The sequence below is a fragment of the Harpia harpyja genome, chromosome 1 (genome assembly GCF_026419915.1).
Source record: "Harpia harpyja isolate bHarHar1 chromosome 1, bHarHar1 primary haplotype, whole genome shotgun sequence".
NCBI lineage: Eukaryota > Metazoa > Chordata > Aves > Accipitriformes > Accipitridae > Harpia > Harpia harpyja.
The window spans coordinates 91,423,331-91,440,827 of record NC_068940.1 but is presented as its reverse complement, the minus strand read 5'-3'; the positions used below and the strand labels follow the sequence as shown (position 1 = coordinate 91,440,827).

The following is a 17,497-nucleotide window of genomic DNA, read 5'->3' as shown; positions in this document are numbered from 1 at the left end:
CTGATCACGTCTAACCAATTGTCTTAGAACCTCATGGTTGCTGCAGTTTTTCTGGTTAATGATATTTGGGCAAAAGTGGTGATTTGAACCCTTCCATAGCAAAGCAGTTGACAGCCAGTTTTGAATCATCCTGCCTGAGCTGAATGTAGTAACGACTGTAGCAAATAAAGAGCCTGTTGAGCATGTTAGATATAGTATTGTTTCAGGTAAGATGATCTGCTCTATGTGTGCAGATAATAGGACTGCCTAGTTGCATGGAGACCAAATAAGCTGAGCTCATTCAGATTTGGGAGCGAGTACTTCATGAGAGGTATACTTTCTGCAGCTCTTGTCTGCAGAGGGAGCAAATTTTTAGCATGAAATTATGAGAAGTAAGGTTACGGGTCTAAGACATTTTATGAAAAGATACTCTGTGAAGTTTATTCTTGGCAAAGTTTGTCCTGCTGTGATATTAATATCTGTTTTTGCTTTCTGTGGTATAATTATTCTTGGGTATTGCCTGACAGATGGTTATATCTTAGAGTTGTATCAGAATGATGTTATTTGCTTGACAGTTATTGTTCTCTTAGGAATGTGGGACAGGAAAGGACCTCCCTATTCATCAAGTTTATTTTCATGCTTTTGTAGGCTTTATGTCATACAGTCATAGACATATGGAGCACTGTCTTAAAAGCAGCTGGGCCTTTTCCCCTCACTACTTTAATTGGAAGCCTGTTCCAATGCTAAATTGCCCTAAACATGAGGAAGCTGCTTGCAATGTTCAACCTAAATTTATTCATCATCAGTTGGTAATAACCAGTTTTTGTGCCAAGATTGTCCTTTTATTTTAGATTTTTTTTTCTTATTATTTTATAATTACCTTAGTGTGTTTATACACAGCCCTTGCTTTTCTGCTCAGCTTTACTTTTGCTAGGCTAAGGCCAAGTCCTTGCAGTCTCCCTTCAGTTCTGTTGTTGAAACATAGAGCAAAATGAAGGTATGAGTACTCAGAGACTCCTCAGCTTTCACTTAGCAGGTTTTTCCAGTTCTCTGAGAAGGGTGTGTCTTATTCTTTGTACTATTGCTGATAAAAGAAGTGAATAGTAGCTTCCTTGTTATTGCAGTATACCAACAGAAACATGAAGATAGAAAATTTTGTATTTTAAGCTCTCTGAACATTGTCTTTGAGTGGTGAGATTGTTCAAACAGTAGAGACTCACGATATATCCTTTAATTTAGGAATGCAGGTGATCCTATGAAAGTGGTGTTGAAAGGCAGGCAGATGTTTGATTGCTTCAAGTGCGTGGGTTCCACTTTGTATTTTTGGGGTTTTTTTCCTCAGGCTGTTAAATGTTCAGATCAGTGTTCTGTGGCTGATCTGTGCACTGACAAATTTTTTGTGCATTTTTAATGAGTTTCTGCAAAAATCTGTGATCAAAGATTAGTCAGACCTATTACAAAGGAATCAAAAACTGGAATTATGTTTAAATATTTTTCTGACTAATATTTATAGATACTTGCTACTTCTAAGGCTCTTGATAAATCAAAGTACTCTTCAAAGATTTATATTCTTAAGATATTAATGAAAGATGTAAAAGGTGGATACATTTTGCAGAATTTAACTACAAAGTTTAAAAATAAGAGTTTGAAAAAGCTTCAGTAGGAAGACCTGACCTACTTTCTTACCATTTAAAATCCTAAAGGCTGTTGTGTCGGAAAAAATAAAACAAACACTTAACACTGTTTAAAATGCAGTGGAAGGTTTTATAACCCAGGTTTAAAAAAGAACCTAAGCCTTCTAATGTTCAACACCACAGCTCATAAAGATCAGGCTCCTGGCTAAGAAAGTATGGAGGCAGGCACCTAAGGACCGTATGCTGATGAGATTCTCATTTCCTGGCTAGAATTTGAAATCCATAATGTTGAGCACTGGTGCAGTGAAGCTGGTTGGTAGGAAACCAGGGTATGCCTTTAGACATTCATATAACCCTTATATTAATCAGAAAATAAGTTCCATACCATTTTCTGCAGTTTTCTATTAGGAGGATGGTTTTGATACCTATCTTATATGTAGTAGACTAGCAGTTAATTAGCTCATTTGTCCAAGAAGCAGGAGGCCTTGATTCTAGGTCCTTCTCAACCTGAGGGAGCTCAAGCCTGCAGTTTTCTCGTCTTACAAGAGTGCCATAACCCAGTGATTCGTGCTTAGGTAAGTGACCTAACCACCAGACTGCAGATTCAGACGTCTTGCCTACTGTCTTGCATCCATCAACTTGCACTTCTAGCAGCATTATGGTCAACTTCACCAGGAAGGATAGGGCAGTCCTGTACAAAGTGCCCTGCAGCCTGATGAGTTAGGTATTCTCTTGGAACACGGATTCAGTTCTTCTCTTTCCTTTGCAGGAAAGGAAATTCTACTACTGGAGAGTAGTAGAATCTACATCCAAATAATCTGGTTTTATTCTAATTTAATATTCTTCGCAATTGTTTGAGTACTGTTTTTTACTTAATGTTTGACCAGAAAATATTTTAACAACCTGAAATACTGTAATAAGGAAATGGAATAATAATGGCTGTCATTGATCTCATCGCTTCTGGGGATGAAGTTTAGACTTGTTTCAATTCAGGGCTTTTTTTTTTTTTTTTTTTAAACTCTTATGTATTTTTTTTTTCTAAGACAGACATTGTGTATTTTGAATCCTGATACAGGAAAACAAAAAGGAATTTATAGCTGGTTTTATTTAAAATAAATAAAAGATATTTTCTGTACATGCAGGCTATACTGGGAGACCCAACTATGAATCTACTTCCGAAGTTAAAGAATTTTTTTTTCTTTTCTGTTCCTAAGCAGTGGCATAACCTTTGTGCAAAAAAACCCTTCTCTCTTCAGATAAAGAAGGCAAGAGTACAGAAAATGGGAGATCTTAGAAGTGGATAACTTAGTTGGGAAACTTACTGGCTGTTAAACTTCCAAAGCATTCAAGAATAAACTTGCTGTGTGTGTTTCCATGTTGCTTGCTCCCTGTGTGATAACCCTCAAAAGTTGTGCTTCTACCTGGGCAAAGTTGTAAAAGAATGAAATTTAGCCAACTTTGGCTCTTAATGAGTTACTTACCTTGAAAGTGAAAAAAACTGTGAAAAACTTTACTCGATGAAACAATGAAAATAATCATATTAACTGTTGCTTTTTAGCTATGGCCTGTTAAATCTGGGTTTCACAGTGTGAGACAATGGTTGCCTTCACGCATGAATAACTACTTTAGATATACAATTCCTGGGTGCTCTAAAGTAGGAATAATGAAAAATATGTTGAACACTGGTATGATTGCACCCTTTGGGGTTGTGTGAAGTGGAAGGAAAATACGTGTGCACGGAGGGCCATTGTGGGATTGTTTTTTGTGCCCTGTATTGTCTGGAATATGAAGTAAGTGCAGACCATACATCTGATCTGCAAGACATCTTACCTTAAAGTGGTTTAGTTTTCATAGTTGGCACAGTTCACTGCAAGGAGCACATGTGCAGTGTCTTAGATACCTCAACCCGTTAGCTTCTGCCAAATTTCACTCATGTTTCCAAATGTAATATTATGCTTATGTCCTATCCTCTCTTTGGCACTGAATTCAAACAGCACCTGTTAATGTTAAGAATAAATGAAGTTACTGTAATGTTGAGGTTAAAGAGGTTTTGGTGAAAGAAAATTGGATAAAAGATTTAGATTTCCTGCCTGATTAAATATTCCAAGTGGAGTTGTTCTACTTCAGTTTTATTTAGAAGTCAGAAAGCAATATTATAATGTTAGCACATGCCTTTTTAGTAAAATCTTCTTTCATGAGCTGGTATTTACTGATATACAGTTCAAATGCTTTTAAGTAATAACCTGAAACGTGCTGGAACATCACTTTTTTGCCGAGAGATAAGTGTTTTTTCTGGAAACTTGTAATTCCTCTGCATGTTGGCTGATTCTCATTTGCATTTAAATCAGCTTTCACAGAGTTGTGTAGCTTTTTGGTATTCCTCTTCAGTTTGACAGCTGAAGAATAGCAGCCGTAAGTATGAACATTAGGCTAAGGCTTACACTGCGTAGCCAACAATCATTTGTTCTGGTACTCTGCAGTAGAAATGTAAAACAAAGATTTCTTGCTGCTTCAACCATTGAACATTACTGAGATTGCTGAGTTCAGTACTGCTTTTGGACAGCATTGAAACTACTAAAAGCAGTGAACATCTGTTCTGTGAATGTTACTGCTATGGGCAATGTAGGATGATGTTATTAGATGCATAATTGTTTTTCTAACACTGTAGCTGTCTTTTCAGAATATTGTTTCAAAATACTGTGTTTTCTTTAAGACTGAAGAATATCTGGGGGTAAAAAAAAAATCTGTTCTGGACTCTAACTTACTTTCTCTGAAGAGTGGTAGATAAAGAACCATGATGATCTAAGCACTGTTCTATTTCTAATGGAAAGAAAGAAGTGGGAGGTGAAGGAGATGATAGTACCTTTATTAGGATGTTGGCAAGGAGATGACTGGGGAAAGGAATCCTCTGTATTGCTGCTCAAAATGTATGGTGTGCAGCTCCTTGGATGGGAAAGGAGGAGTAGCTGGTTTTCACGGACCAAGAGATCCAAAGGGATCGTAAAGAAGTTGTGCAGTGTCTACCGTGCACTAAGAAACGTGATTAACAGGACAGGTTCTCCAGTAGGTGAATTGTGGAGGAAGTTGTCTGGGGAGAACTGAGATAATGGGGAAGAGCCGGTTACGTTCCTTAATATGACAGTTCAATACCTTCATCGCTTAATAACCATAATGAAAAGCACTTGAAACTATCAGAAAAGGAGTAGAGCTAGTGATTTAGTTGAAGAACATTGTTTTAGAAGTTCTTGTGAAAGTGCATTGCTTTCATTGGAATCAATGGAGTAGAAGAAACCTGTCTCTCCCAAGTTTTATGTGATGATAGAAGTACCCTTGTCTTCATCGAAAACTAGGCTTGCTTCAGTTTGATTTATTTGTGCCTGGTTGTGTCTTGTTCAAATGTCAGTCCTAACATAGAAGCTACAGAGGCATCCTTCCCAATAAATCATTACTTGAAAGTAACACAGCACTAGGATTTTTTCTGAAAATTGAAATGGATCATTCTAGTCAGATACTATTTTAAGATTATTTTAATCGAAGGTCTTCCTCTTCCTATTTTTTTCAGTTGCTCACTCACTAGAGACAATAGCAGATGAAAGTATTGTATTAGTTGATCTGTTGGGGTACAGAAAAAATGAGAAAGTAATGAATTTTAGTTTGATCTGAGGGAAGTAAAAAACCTTGTTTTTTATTAACCATGTTGTTGAGTTCAATGAAAAGTAAAAAAGAGTATTAATAATAATTATAATTATTATAATTTTGTGCACAAAAATAAGTTTAATTTAGAAAGGCTGAATTACTTGTGCCTTGCTTTCCTGGATCAACACTAGCACTTTCACCTTTTTATATGTGTTTTGGATGCAGATTGTGAAATAGTTTGTTCAAGACTGGTTTTTCTACATTGCCCTCTTGCTTAAGATTAATTCTTCTGACATACAGTCACTAGCTAAAACTGTGATTATATCAATTACAAAAACATAAAGTAAATTGCTTGCAATGTCTGAATATATATTGTCAACTTAAAAAAATTGTGCATTTGTTAAATTGCACTGGAAAGTGGTTTATTAGTACTATTACTTCATTAGTTTTCAAGTAAATGATTGGAAACTCTTAACTTGTAATTTTAAAAAGCACATTACTTTCTTTCTTGAATAATACAATTCATACCATAATTTCATCACCATTTCTAAAATTCCTCTTGTGTCCTTTCTTGATTTTCTGTGAATGATGCCATTATTCTGTGTCTCACTTGAGTTCGTAAACAGGAAAATATTTTCCAAATTCAGATTCATGTCAAGGCTATATTTAAGTCTTAGTCATTTCAAATCCTGTAATAATAGCTATAAGATATATTCATTCTTATTGATTTAAACATTGAAAATATTTTGGGTCTCAATCTCTTTTGTCAATTACTGCAGCATTTGTCTCTCTTCTTGTAATATATCACGTCTGGTCATGCTTCTCTCTGCAACACAATTCTGCTGCAAAGATTATACAAGGCTGTTGCTTGTACTGTGTCATTCTTCTTTTTCTTCTGCAGGACTCCCCTTCCTTACCAAGTTATATACAGGGTACCACACCTGCCTTCAAAGTCCTTTTGTTGTCTACTCCTATACCGCCTGTCATTAACTCACCAGCAATATGTTGATATATAGGGGTCCACCTCCAATCAGTGCTTAATGACTGGCTTTAAATCTTCATATGAATGTCTTTAAGCTTTCTCTCATGCTGCCCTGAGGGGTATGTTCCTGAGATGTAAGTAAAATGAATGCATTTCTTCTGATAGTCCTTCTTAATTTTTTTTTTTCTCTTTCTACATGTAAAAAGACCTTGATGAAGGCAAGGCAGCTACTGTTCTTAAACCAGAAGTCAAGCCTGACTCCAACTTAATGGTGGTCTTGTGTTCTGCAGCGGAGTGCTGAGGGAAGATCTCTGCATCTTTCCGAAGCATCTGTTTTGTATTGCAGTCCCAAAATCATGTCACATACCTGGCTGATTGCTTTCGAAGCACTCGGGGCACACAGGTATTTTGGATTGTAAGTAATGTTGCACTGTAACTTTTAGGGTATGTATCTTAATTTAGTAGTTCCAGTTCAAACTCTTCTAGGTTTTCAAAGGTGGGCAGCACGTAGTTAGCCTGGAATTAGGTCTTAATCATAAGCAAAATTCTGAAGGAGCTGTCTTGCTGTTGACCAAAGGCACAATGTTTTTACAATGTGTCCAACCCAAATCTTTCATAGTCAAGGGATCTGAAGCCACAGGCTGCAGTGTTAGTTACAGATGCTAAGGGATTCAGAATCTTCAATGTTTTCTTACGTAGAATGTAATTACTTTAGCGATATAACTCCCGAATCTGAATTAAATTGCTCTTTTCAAACAGTCAAGTTGATCAGGTATAGAGAAAATATGTGAAGATATGATTGTACTAGAAACTATGATTATATAAGGTCCAAGAAACAAAACAAGAGCCAAATCCAGGAATTTTCTAATTTGTTTTGTAACAGTCCTACAAACAATTAGCTGGTTCTTAATTCTTTTTAGTGTGCATAAACTTCTACCAATTTATATAGGAATTGGTCACAAATTTAACATAGGTAAGCATGTAGGACAGATGAAAGAACATGCAGTGAGAGACAGGCACAAGTAGTTGTGTTTCTGTGCCTCTGTAAATATATTTGCAAAGACAAGATGTTCCAGTTCAAAATAAAAATGGATACAAGTGCATGTGCAGACTTTTGCGTCATGATGTCTGTATATTAATAGAATTCAGAGAAAAGAAGGCAAACTTAATTTGCTAATTCCAATGAATAGTTGCATTCAGCTTCCTATTGAGTAATTGCAGAAGGCATCTTTCATTTTAAAGAGCATTCTGAATCCTTTCTCTTGTTTTTCTCTGTTTTCCATTAGGTATTTGCTGTCTTAAATGTGTTTCTTAGCACTTTCATCAATATTGTATTTATTTCTAGATCAGTTAAGAAGTGATTGTAGTGTGTAACTTGTAATGACTAGCTTAAGAAGGTGTTGAATTTGAAGGACTTTACTATGCGCTGGGGAGTTGTGGTTTAATGTGTGAACTTATTAGTATCTTCTTTTCCTAAAAGGGAAAAATCTTCGCTGGCAGAAACATCTTATAGAAAGTATCAAATGGTAGCTCTAGGGCTTTAAGTTAGTTAAATATTATGTGTGTCAAAACTTAACTTGTTTCAAAATAACAATTTCCTTGTTATGCCATGAATAAAAAGTACTTTGTAAAGATAGCTTTTTGTCATAAATTATCTTGGTTGTTGCATTCTAGAGTGTTCACAAGCAGCAGGTGGGGATCTTGCATTTTCTTTGCCATATTCAACAGGTGTGCCAGGGAAAACAGACTTATACATCTATGCTTAAACTTAATATCAAAATATTATTTAATTACATGTTTGTTTCATAGCTGCTGACTGATTGTGACAACCTGTATGATGTTATCACATTACAGTTTTTCTGATTGTGATTGGTTTCATATGCAGTTTGGAGTTACTGCACTTGGCGCTGTTATGCCATCTCTCATCCTACTGTAAATGGTTTTCTTTCACTTTTATATGGGATAAGCATAGAAAAATGTGTATACAGATATGTATTAGGCTTTACAGACACTATTTTCTTTTAACATATATTACTATGAAAGCGTATTTTTGAATTGCACTATGAAGAAAAGGCCCACTTTTGAGGTTTGGGTGACAAGAAATAGCTTGGCTTAAAAAAATATGAGACCAGGAGGATAACTCTGCAGTAGGTTCTTCCTTTTTCCCTAATCAAGAAAGACAAAAGAGATGCAGCAGCTTGTAATCAGAAGTAGAGCGTGTGTCCCTGTTCCATGACCCAGTGCACGTCTTATGATGTGATGGGTGTTGAATTTTGTGACCCAGTTATTGTGTATGGGCAGGGGTTGGGCCCTGACTCCTACATACTTGCTGAAAAGCTGGGAAGTTCCTGAGCTTCTGTACAGATAGCAGGGAAATGGAAAAATCCACAGCCTGTTTCTAAAATTCTGGGCAAAATTATTTCCCCCCCAAATTTTGTGAATGCTTGAACATTTGCTTCTTTTCTGGGACTGATGTAATTCTAAATCTGGGATATTTAGCCAGCGTAATGAAAAGAGAGGTAACAGGGAACATCAGAAATACAAAATGGCTTCCCCATTAAAAGAGGGGAAAAAAGTAAACAAACTAGTTTTTGTTTGGAAAAGAGGTGCTTGAAGGAAGACATGAAAGATAATTATAAATAGTGGGAGGAAATTAATAGGAAATTTTTTATTCACTATTTCTGAGAATTTGGGATATGAAACAATGCAAAAAATTGCTTTATACTTGGCATAAGTTATAGAACTTATTTTCAGAAGATATTGTGAAGAGTCAAAACAAAAAAATGGGCTCAACAAGGAACTTTACAAATCTATTGGTATTACTGGTGATAGCACCTCCAGCCCAGCTGCTGGTTGCTGGGGGAGGAAATAATTTTTACTTGTGTTATCTTCAATGTGTATTAGATATTCTGTCTTGGCTCTCCTGAAGATAGGATTCTGTACTACATGGACCTTTACTCTGGCTAAGTATTGAAGGGTTTGGGGTTTTTCTTACCTATTGTTTTTACCTCCTATGTGAAGCTGGCTGAAGAGCAAGAAGGTGGTGTCAGGCCTTTGCTAGCAGTGGAAGAATGTGGGTTAGTGGGCTTGAGTCATCAAACAGTTTTAGATTATCAATGGCTTGCTTTCATGTTGAGGATACAAAGCTAACTTTCAGGCTGTGTGCATGTTATTCACAGGTGGATCAGAAAGCAGCAAAACAGAGACAGAGTAGTGGTAGCATTGCAGATATTTTCTGGATTGATAGAAGCCTAAAGCAAGTGACTGAAAATAAGTTCTAAATATCTATAATTTTATACTAAACTAGAAGCCTGGTACTTTCCCAGGTGTTTTATTTCTCTTAACCTCATTTTCTATAAAGTATCACATCAAAGTATTATAAGAATGATTGAGATGAAGCATTTCCACAGTTGACATGGAATGGACGAGTCTATTACCCCTGGGTTCCAATTTGTCCTGGTGGGACGAAAGAGGTGGCTGTAGAGCGTGCAGGCTGGTGACAAGGTTTTGCTCAGCCTTCCTACTGTACACATCCTGTGCTGGGAATCGGGATAGGCGAGTTCTCAGGAAAGACTAGTAATTGTTGTTCATTAGTTGTGGTTCAGACTTGATGGTGGCTAATGAGTGCTGCCTAAACAGACAGTGTGGGTGTCTTACACTCACTAAAATATTTTAAGTATTGTTATACGAAATTTTCATTCCTACAGGCCAATTATACCACCACTGATTTGTGACAAATGAACTTGTCCTGAATGACAGCTGAGTCTCTCTACAAACCCAAATACAACTACATAGATGAAAATGTTTAGGAAGTGTGGAGAAGTCTGGTGGGATCATGGGGTGAGGTGTACCTTTTTAAGATCTCAGCAGAATGTTTTGTGGTGCTTCTATCAACTGTTAAAACAAAGCTTGTTATGTCATTACCTGAATTATGTGAAATACAGAAGATTAGGACAGCTGCTTCTAGGGTACTAAGCAAAATTACAGCCCCCCAAAATGCTGGAATATGCCTATGTGTTAAAGACAAATTGAGCCAAGGAGTATTTTAATGCCTGGCATAGCAGCAAGGAGGAAGAAGAGAGAGTAGAGACTCGTTTTAAGTAATTAATATTTGGATCCATTTTATAAGGGTGATTATTCAGCATGTAAAAAGTGTAATTTGAGGGTACTTGAGATTGTCCTACAATAAAAATATTGTGTTGACAGAAAACCCAGTTGTTCTTATTGAGTAGCCTGTCCTCAGTGCAACGTAGGAATCTGTTTTTGCAGCTGGATTCTGAACTTCCTGATTCTGCAGAAGAGCTGCCTTAGTGGGGAGACAATAATAAATTGACCATAGTACCACTTTCAGTTCTGATTCCATTTTACTGTATCTTCAAAATGAAATAAAAATGCAGTGGAGCATATGAATGTGGTTGAAGGTAGCAGCAAAAAGGCATACAGTGATTCTGTTCATGTCAGATATTTTCTGATAACTGGAAAACTTTTTTTTTTTTTCTCGGCAAAGTAGCAAGATATTTGTCCTTTTTACCATGATTTTAGAGAACTATTTTAAAGAGATTGCTTAGGAAAAATGCAATACATGATACAATTATTTTAGGAACTGTTTGTCAGTGGATTTGTAGACTTCTCTGTCCCATGTTTATATAAGTAGTCTGATCCTGTCTTTAGGTTGTAAACTGATCTCTCTACTTATGAAACTAGAAGTAATACCTCCCCCCGGCCCCTGCACAGTTAAGTTTGAAAACATTTTCAGAAGGTGGGTAATTTCACTCTTCTCAGGCTAACGAATTGGTTTTACTTAACATCAGCAATTGACTGGGAATCAAAATGTTTTCATATGCATTTTTTAAAGCAAGTATCTTTCCTTCCTTTTTAGAGAATTCAGGTTTCTGCTGTCTGGTATTAAAATATGGAAATTCTAGGTTGAATGGAAACTCAGAGCTGGTCATTATTTTTTCCTCTCCATTACACTCTGATAATTTAAAAAATAAAGTCTAGTGTGTCTTTTTTAGATCATGTGAACTTGCAGAACACAATAAACCATCTTGGTCCTTAGAAGGTGCAGAGTACTTTATAGTCTTACTTCTTTGAAGTTCCTGTTACGAATTCCCATCCTGTGGTGGGAATAAGGACCGCAATAGGATTCCTTGGGGAGGCTTTGCTACTCTAGTGTTTGTTACATGGTTCCATCTGGTGAATTAAAGAGCTTTTGAAATAATAGCGTAGAGCTCTGAAATACATGCAGTTTCTTAATGTTTTCCTACATGGTGTTTCCTTCGATGAGTAAATCCAGTGTTGCTCCCTCAGGTCATCATTAACTTGTTTGTGTATTTGGATTAACTAACTTGGCAGCCCCCCAGCGCTTTGCTGCAGATTAATAAGACAGAAAGTTTGACCTTGGTTTTTTTTAGTCCTTTCATAACTTTACATGTGACTTTTTTTGCTGATTGTCCATGACTTGTTTTTTCTGATCTGGTCTTTTAAAGAAGACATGCAGTTTCTTGAAAGTGGGGAGAACATTGTGTGCTGACAAATAAGACAGCACGTTTATGGCACATAAACAAACCTGGATATAGATCTTCCCCTCCCTCTGGTGTTAGGCTGATTTGTGTATTCTCTCCTGGAAATACAGGGAAAAAAAAATGCATTTTCTCCTTCAGTTTGGAAAGATTCTCCTTTCTAGTGCAAAGAGAGCTGTGGAGACTGAGGGATTTACAATAAACGAGTTTTGGAATATCTGTGTATTGTTTAGCAGTAGCCCAGGGAAATTTTGTCTTTTTATGTTTCAAATTATACTGTATTTCACTCTTTCTACGAAGCTAGTTTTGCATCTGTGGCCTACCAAATATCAATGGGCTTAGAAGGTCTTTAAGGATACACAGCAGAGCTGGTAATGCCGGTTTTCCTGCTGTCCAAGTGTAGTGCCCTCTTGCTGCTGGTCTCTGTAGGTGGTGGCAAATGACTGCTGCTGGTTACCGTAAGCTCCGGTGGCAAAGATTTGTGCGATGTTTCACACAGCTCAGGTTCATTCAGCTAATGAACCACGTAGGTGTTGATGATTTGTCATGATAACCTATGTAGTTTTTGTATGAAGACTATGGGGAAACTGTGTTTCTTCACAACCAAATTTGAAAGAATATCACTAAAATTGTTGTCAGGTGCAGATTTTTTTTTTAAGTGAGAATTAACTTTTGTAATGTTTCAGTATCTTGTGGTATATGAAGCAAGTGGTGTGGAAATGTAGACGGAAAAGATCATCCTGTCTTCAGAGCAGTGTTTGGAGGGTTTGCAGCAAATAAGGCAAATACATCAGACAGTAAGGACAAAGTGAATACTCAGTGAGCATGATTTATCCTGTACAATGAGTGAGATGGGGTATATTTTGGGGAGTGGGAAAGGAGGGAGAATGATTACTTATGACTGTAAAATATGGGCTTAGATGTGGGGTAACTCCAATGCTAACAGAGAACATAGGCTGTTTCAAGACATACTTGGTAGATTTTTACAGGAAGAGCAACCTTCCACTTCCAAGCTAGATTTTACACTAAGATGACTGGATATTGCAGGTGCCTAGCAACGTTTGGAAGTAAACTTGATAGCAAATTCACTGGTCACTTATTTGCACTGTGTTTTCAGGGCTTTCTTTAGCTATCAGTGAGGGCCAGGACAATTTTTTTTTTTCTCCTCCCATTAGCTTCATACTCTTCCCCCTCGCACACATAAAGACTTCATTTTGCAGATTGCCTCAAGCCCACAGGCAAGGGTGGGTTTATTTGGGGTTGAAAGATAAGACAAAAACAGTTAAACATGCATAGCTGCTTATCACAGACAGTTCTTGCTTATCTTGATTCAGTGAAGAGGGTGAAGAATTGTCACCAGCCTTTGGAGTCCTGCTAAGCCACTTTCAAGAACTGGCTGGTTACCTATAGCAGGGTGGCTGCTTTCTGGTGTTGTCAGGTACAAGAGATAGTGGTTGGGCTGGTCACTACTGGCATTTGGCTCCAGGAATCAAGCTGACCAGCTGATGCTGGTGGGTAATCAAACTCCTTGGGTCTCAAAAAGCAAAGGGAAGAGGGTGGTGGCTAGCTCAGACTCAGCCTGTCTCCTTCTCCACCCAGTGTTGAACAGCATGTTTTGGTGCTTTTAATGGTAATGAAGAAGTTACTGAGGGCCTAATTGGTGTGTGTTATTCTTTTAATCAGAGTTAAACGTACAACTAGAGGCTTTGTTATTTCTAGAGGCTTTTTTTCTTTTTTTGAGTTCCCCCTCATGCAGCAGCAGTATAAATTTCATATACTTGTGCATTTTCACGTTGGTAACTATTGCACAAGCACCACTGACATTACTAATAACTTTGATCTTTGACATACTGTAGATTTTATGGCTTTTGTACTAAAAGTGATAGTGTTATCACAGGGTGTTTAGTGAGTTAGATATTCTGCAAGCCCTGTTGTTACTGTTGGCTATGACTGTGGGGAGGTTAGAGGCTGGGCCATGCCCAGTATGGTTATTCTATATTATTTGAGCACATCAGTACAAAAGAGGTTTTTTGAAAATCACCTGTCAACACTGTGTTTTGCTTTGCTTTCTAAGCTAGAACTCCTAGTTCTGATTTTTTTTTTTTTTCAGTAAGTTTGTAGTTCATGAGGGCCTGAAGGGGTTTTTGCATGTGGCCAGAAGAGGAGGGAGAAGATTAACAACTCTTGTTCATCCTCTTTTGTGTCAACATGTAGAATATATATTCAACACAGAAGCAAACTCTGCTGATCTTCAGAAGGCACTGTTTGATTATTTACATATACTTACCTGTACATTTTGTGTGTGATTAACCCTTGTTTTTTGTTTTTTTTTAAATTTCATTATTATCATTTATCTATTTGTTTTTGTGTACACTCTCTGCTTGAAATAGTGTGATGTAACACTTAAAAAAGAAAGGTTATTACTTTAGTAAGCTGGGATTGTATTTACAAACTGAGAAATTATAAGTCTCTCTTATTCTGACTGGTTTTCACACTAGAAAACAGTGTGAAAAGAGTTTTCTTTCTTCCTCTCTCTGCCACCTTTATTTCCCAACTAGGGGCAGGGCAGAGGCAATGGCATTGTAGCAGAGACTTTGATGACCAGAGGAGCTGACCTTGGAGAAGCACAGCCTTGGGCTTCAAGAATATCTTGAGTAACAGTGTATTTAAAACTGAGTTATTTCAAAAGAATTTTTTTTTTTTTTTATCCTATGCTTGACACTTAAATGAAGAGAAATTTCCCTTTGGAAAATTAACTTGTATCTCTGAAGTTTTGGTCAAAACATTAGCCAGGAAAAATCCCACATAAACCTTTTCTCTGATCGGTGCTAATCAAACTTGTTAGTCCGTTTGCCTAACAGCAAAGACCACTGGACGTGTGTTGTCATTGTATTCTCTGTGTTTGGTTGATTTTTTTCAGTGGGCTGTTGGATGCAAGAATTTAGAGTGCACTGAAAAACTCTTCCAGAGTGCTTATGTGCTTTTGTCCTTCCATTTCCTTGCCAATCCTGTGCTGATGATGGCTATATTACTTTAGGTTGAAAGTGGTATTTTGTTTTGTTTCAGACTGGTGAGCTACAAAATGATGAAATATCTTCTGGTATCCACTTAACTTTTAGGGAATTAACTTCTAGGTCCTAATGTTTGTTTAAACTAGTTTATAATGTTATGAGTAACAATTACAGTATTTGTGAAAATTAAGTTGCATGTCAAAACCCTCTTAGTATGCTTTAATCATACTGCCATACCTGAAATGAGCTGTGACAGTGATATTTTGGCAAATAATATACCATGAAAAGTAGTTATACTCTAATATTTTCCACAAATTTGAAGCCTACCAATGAGTGAGAGAAGAGTAGTTATGAAACTGTATGAAATTTAGACTACGTAATGATATTACTTAACTGTAAAAACTGACAGTGATGTGAAATTTGGCAGCAAATATTACTGCTGCTTTTGCCCTTCTTTTTATCTTCATGGCTTTTCTTCCTCTCCTCATTCACCACCCTAGTTGAAGGTCATAGCAGATGCAATGGGAAAATTCTGATCATCATTTTTCTCTATCATGAGGCCAAATTTCCAGATTTTATAGAACAAACTAGTGCAGTTAGACTGGCTTTGTCATTGATGAGTAGATTCTGCTGTATATCAATTCTGTTTTTAAGCACAGAGCATTAGTTCAAGAATATTAAGACTGTCAAATTAGAAGTTACATAGACCAGATGGCTAATTGGTTGCTGGAATATGATGATGCTAAGTTTTATATTTCTGATTAAGCTGAGAGTTGTGTGGGAAATGCTAATAGAGTCATCAGTAAGGAGTGGAAGAAATTTGCTTCATTTGCTTTGGGAAGAAACCCAGAATGTTGTCACTTTTACCATGGGGAAAATGAAACCATATATCAAGGTCCAAAGTACTGTCCTGGGAGCCTGAAAGGCTGAGAATCTTGATCAAAATAGCAGAAAGGGATGTGAAGTGTGAAACTGGAGTCCTTATCTGGAACTCAAACCACTGGAAGATGGAAATATATGATTTCCTATATTCACTACAAATTGCGTCTTGCATCTTGGACATCTTTCCTCTTCAAACTGGCATATGCTTTCTGGTGAGAAGTTTTCACAGATTAACATCTTTCAATGGGAACAAATTTCTTGGACATTCCTTACTAGACTTTTACAGGTAAAAGTAAGGACTGGCTCAGTCTTGGACATTTTCACTGAAAAAGGAACACAGGTTATCTCCAGGATTAAGGTGTGTTAGTTCCCACTGTAAACCAGGCAATTTACTATGTATTGGTACTTTGAAGAGAAGTGACTTAGAAATTCATTTTAGGGAGATCTTTTAAATATCCAATCCATTTTATTCCATGAATTTTCCCTCAACCTAGAAAACGTAACTGGTATCACAGTGATCCATCTGGTATAAGGAATGTGTTCTGATGAAGCATGCTATGAAAACTTGTGTTTTTGTCCCCTTTGACTTTTTTGTGGTCTCCTCTTATTTTGGGTAAATATTGCCTTTATAGTAAGGAACCAGACCACAAAATCTGTGAAATACTTGTCATTTATCTTCATTAAACAAGCAGAAAAATAAGTGCTTTATTGACTATTCTGGATTGAGATGTTTTAAAAAACACCACCTTCATAAAAAGATTGATTGATGAAATACAACTGCAGCAATATTCTGCAGCAATAAATTGCAAATATTTGTTTTAATTGGCACTTCTCTAGTTTCCTAACTTTCTTAAAATTATCCAAATCCAGTTCCTCATTTCTTGTAATTCTAGACAAGATATGTGTTCAACTTAGAAAGATACGAAGAACACCCCTTCACTGCTAGGAAATTCAGTGGGTTTTCATACCTATTGAGTCATTGTTTATAGATCATGTAATTTCACTTATTAAACACTTTGCAGACAATTATTTCAGCCTTATGTTTACATAATATGAAAATTATCACTTTTACAAGGAAGGGAAATAAAGCTAATTAACTTTTTTTTTTTTTAAATCTATCTCAGTCAGGTATAATTAGAATATTTTATATCTTCAAGTTTCATATTAGATTCTTCCTGTATATTTGCTCTTCAAGCAACCAGATGCAGACCTGTGTGCGACATGAGATGAGAACAGCTGCTTTGTTATTACCAAACACGAGATGAAATCCGTGTTGACTTATTTGAAAAGTGCAGGAGCTCCCTCTTCTGGCTTAGAGCGCTTTAAATTGAAAGTTTATGGGAACGTTCTCAATTCTTTACATTAAAAAATACCTTATTTTGAATACTTACCTGCAGAAATGTCATTCTGGTATCTTGGCAGTCATGGTAAAATTTGGGTTGGCCCTCAGAAGCCCATTTGGATTCTGCTCCGAGTGCAATATCCATATGTCTATAGCCTTGCTCTGTACTGTCATAGACAGCAGATGTCCCCTCTGTCAGTGTGCTGTTGCTGGTATGGCCATGACAGCAATGGTTACTGTAGGTCTAAGTTGCAATTCCAATATGATCTCTTCACTTAAGTCCCACCTGAGCTTTTCACAGCTGTTAATAGTAATGTGAGTCCTTGGTGGTCACTTGGTACAAAACCCTATAAATCATCATAGATTTAGAAAGGAGAAGTGGGGTCTTTTAAGAACACTGAAGGGGCCTTACAGTTGATGTATACATTGACCCCTTTCCTCCCCTCCCATCCATCTAGGGTGTGGTAGGAGAGAGGGGGCTTCCTTGCTGTTTGTGTTGGTTCAATCAT

At 36.9% G+C, this 17,497-nt stretch overlaps 1 protein-coding gene across 8 annotated transcripts in view; it reads left to right on the top strand.

The window, feature by feature from the left end:
- The window catches only part of MPP7 (MAGUK p55 scaffold protein 7), a 158,197-nt gene that overhangs the window by 14,086 nt on the left and 126,614 nt on the right, over window positions 1-17,497 (top strand). The gene's annotated exons all lie outside the window — the stretch shown is intronic.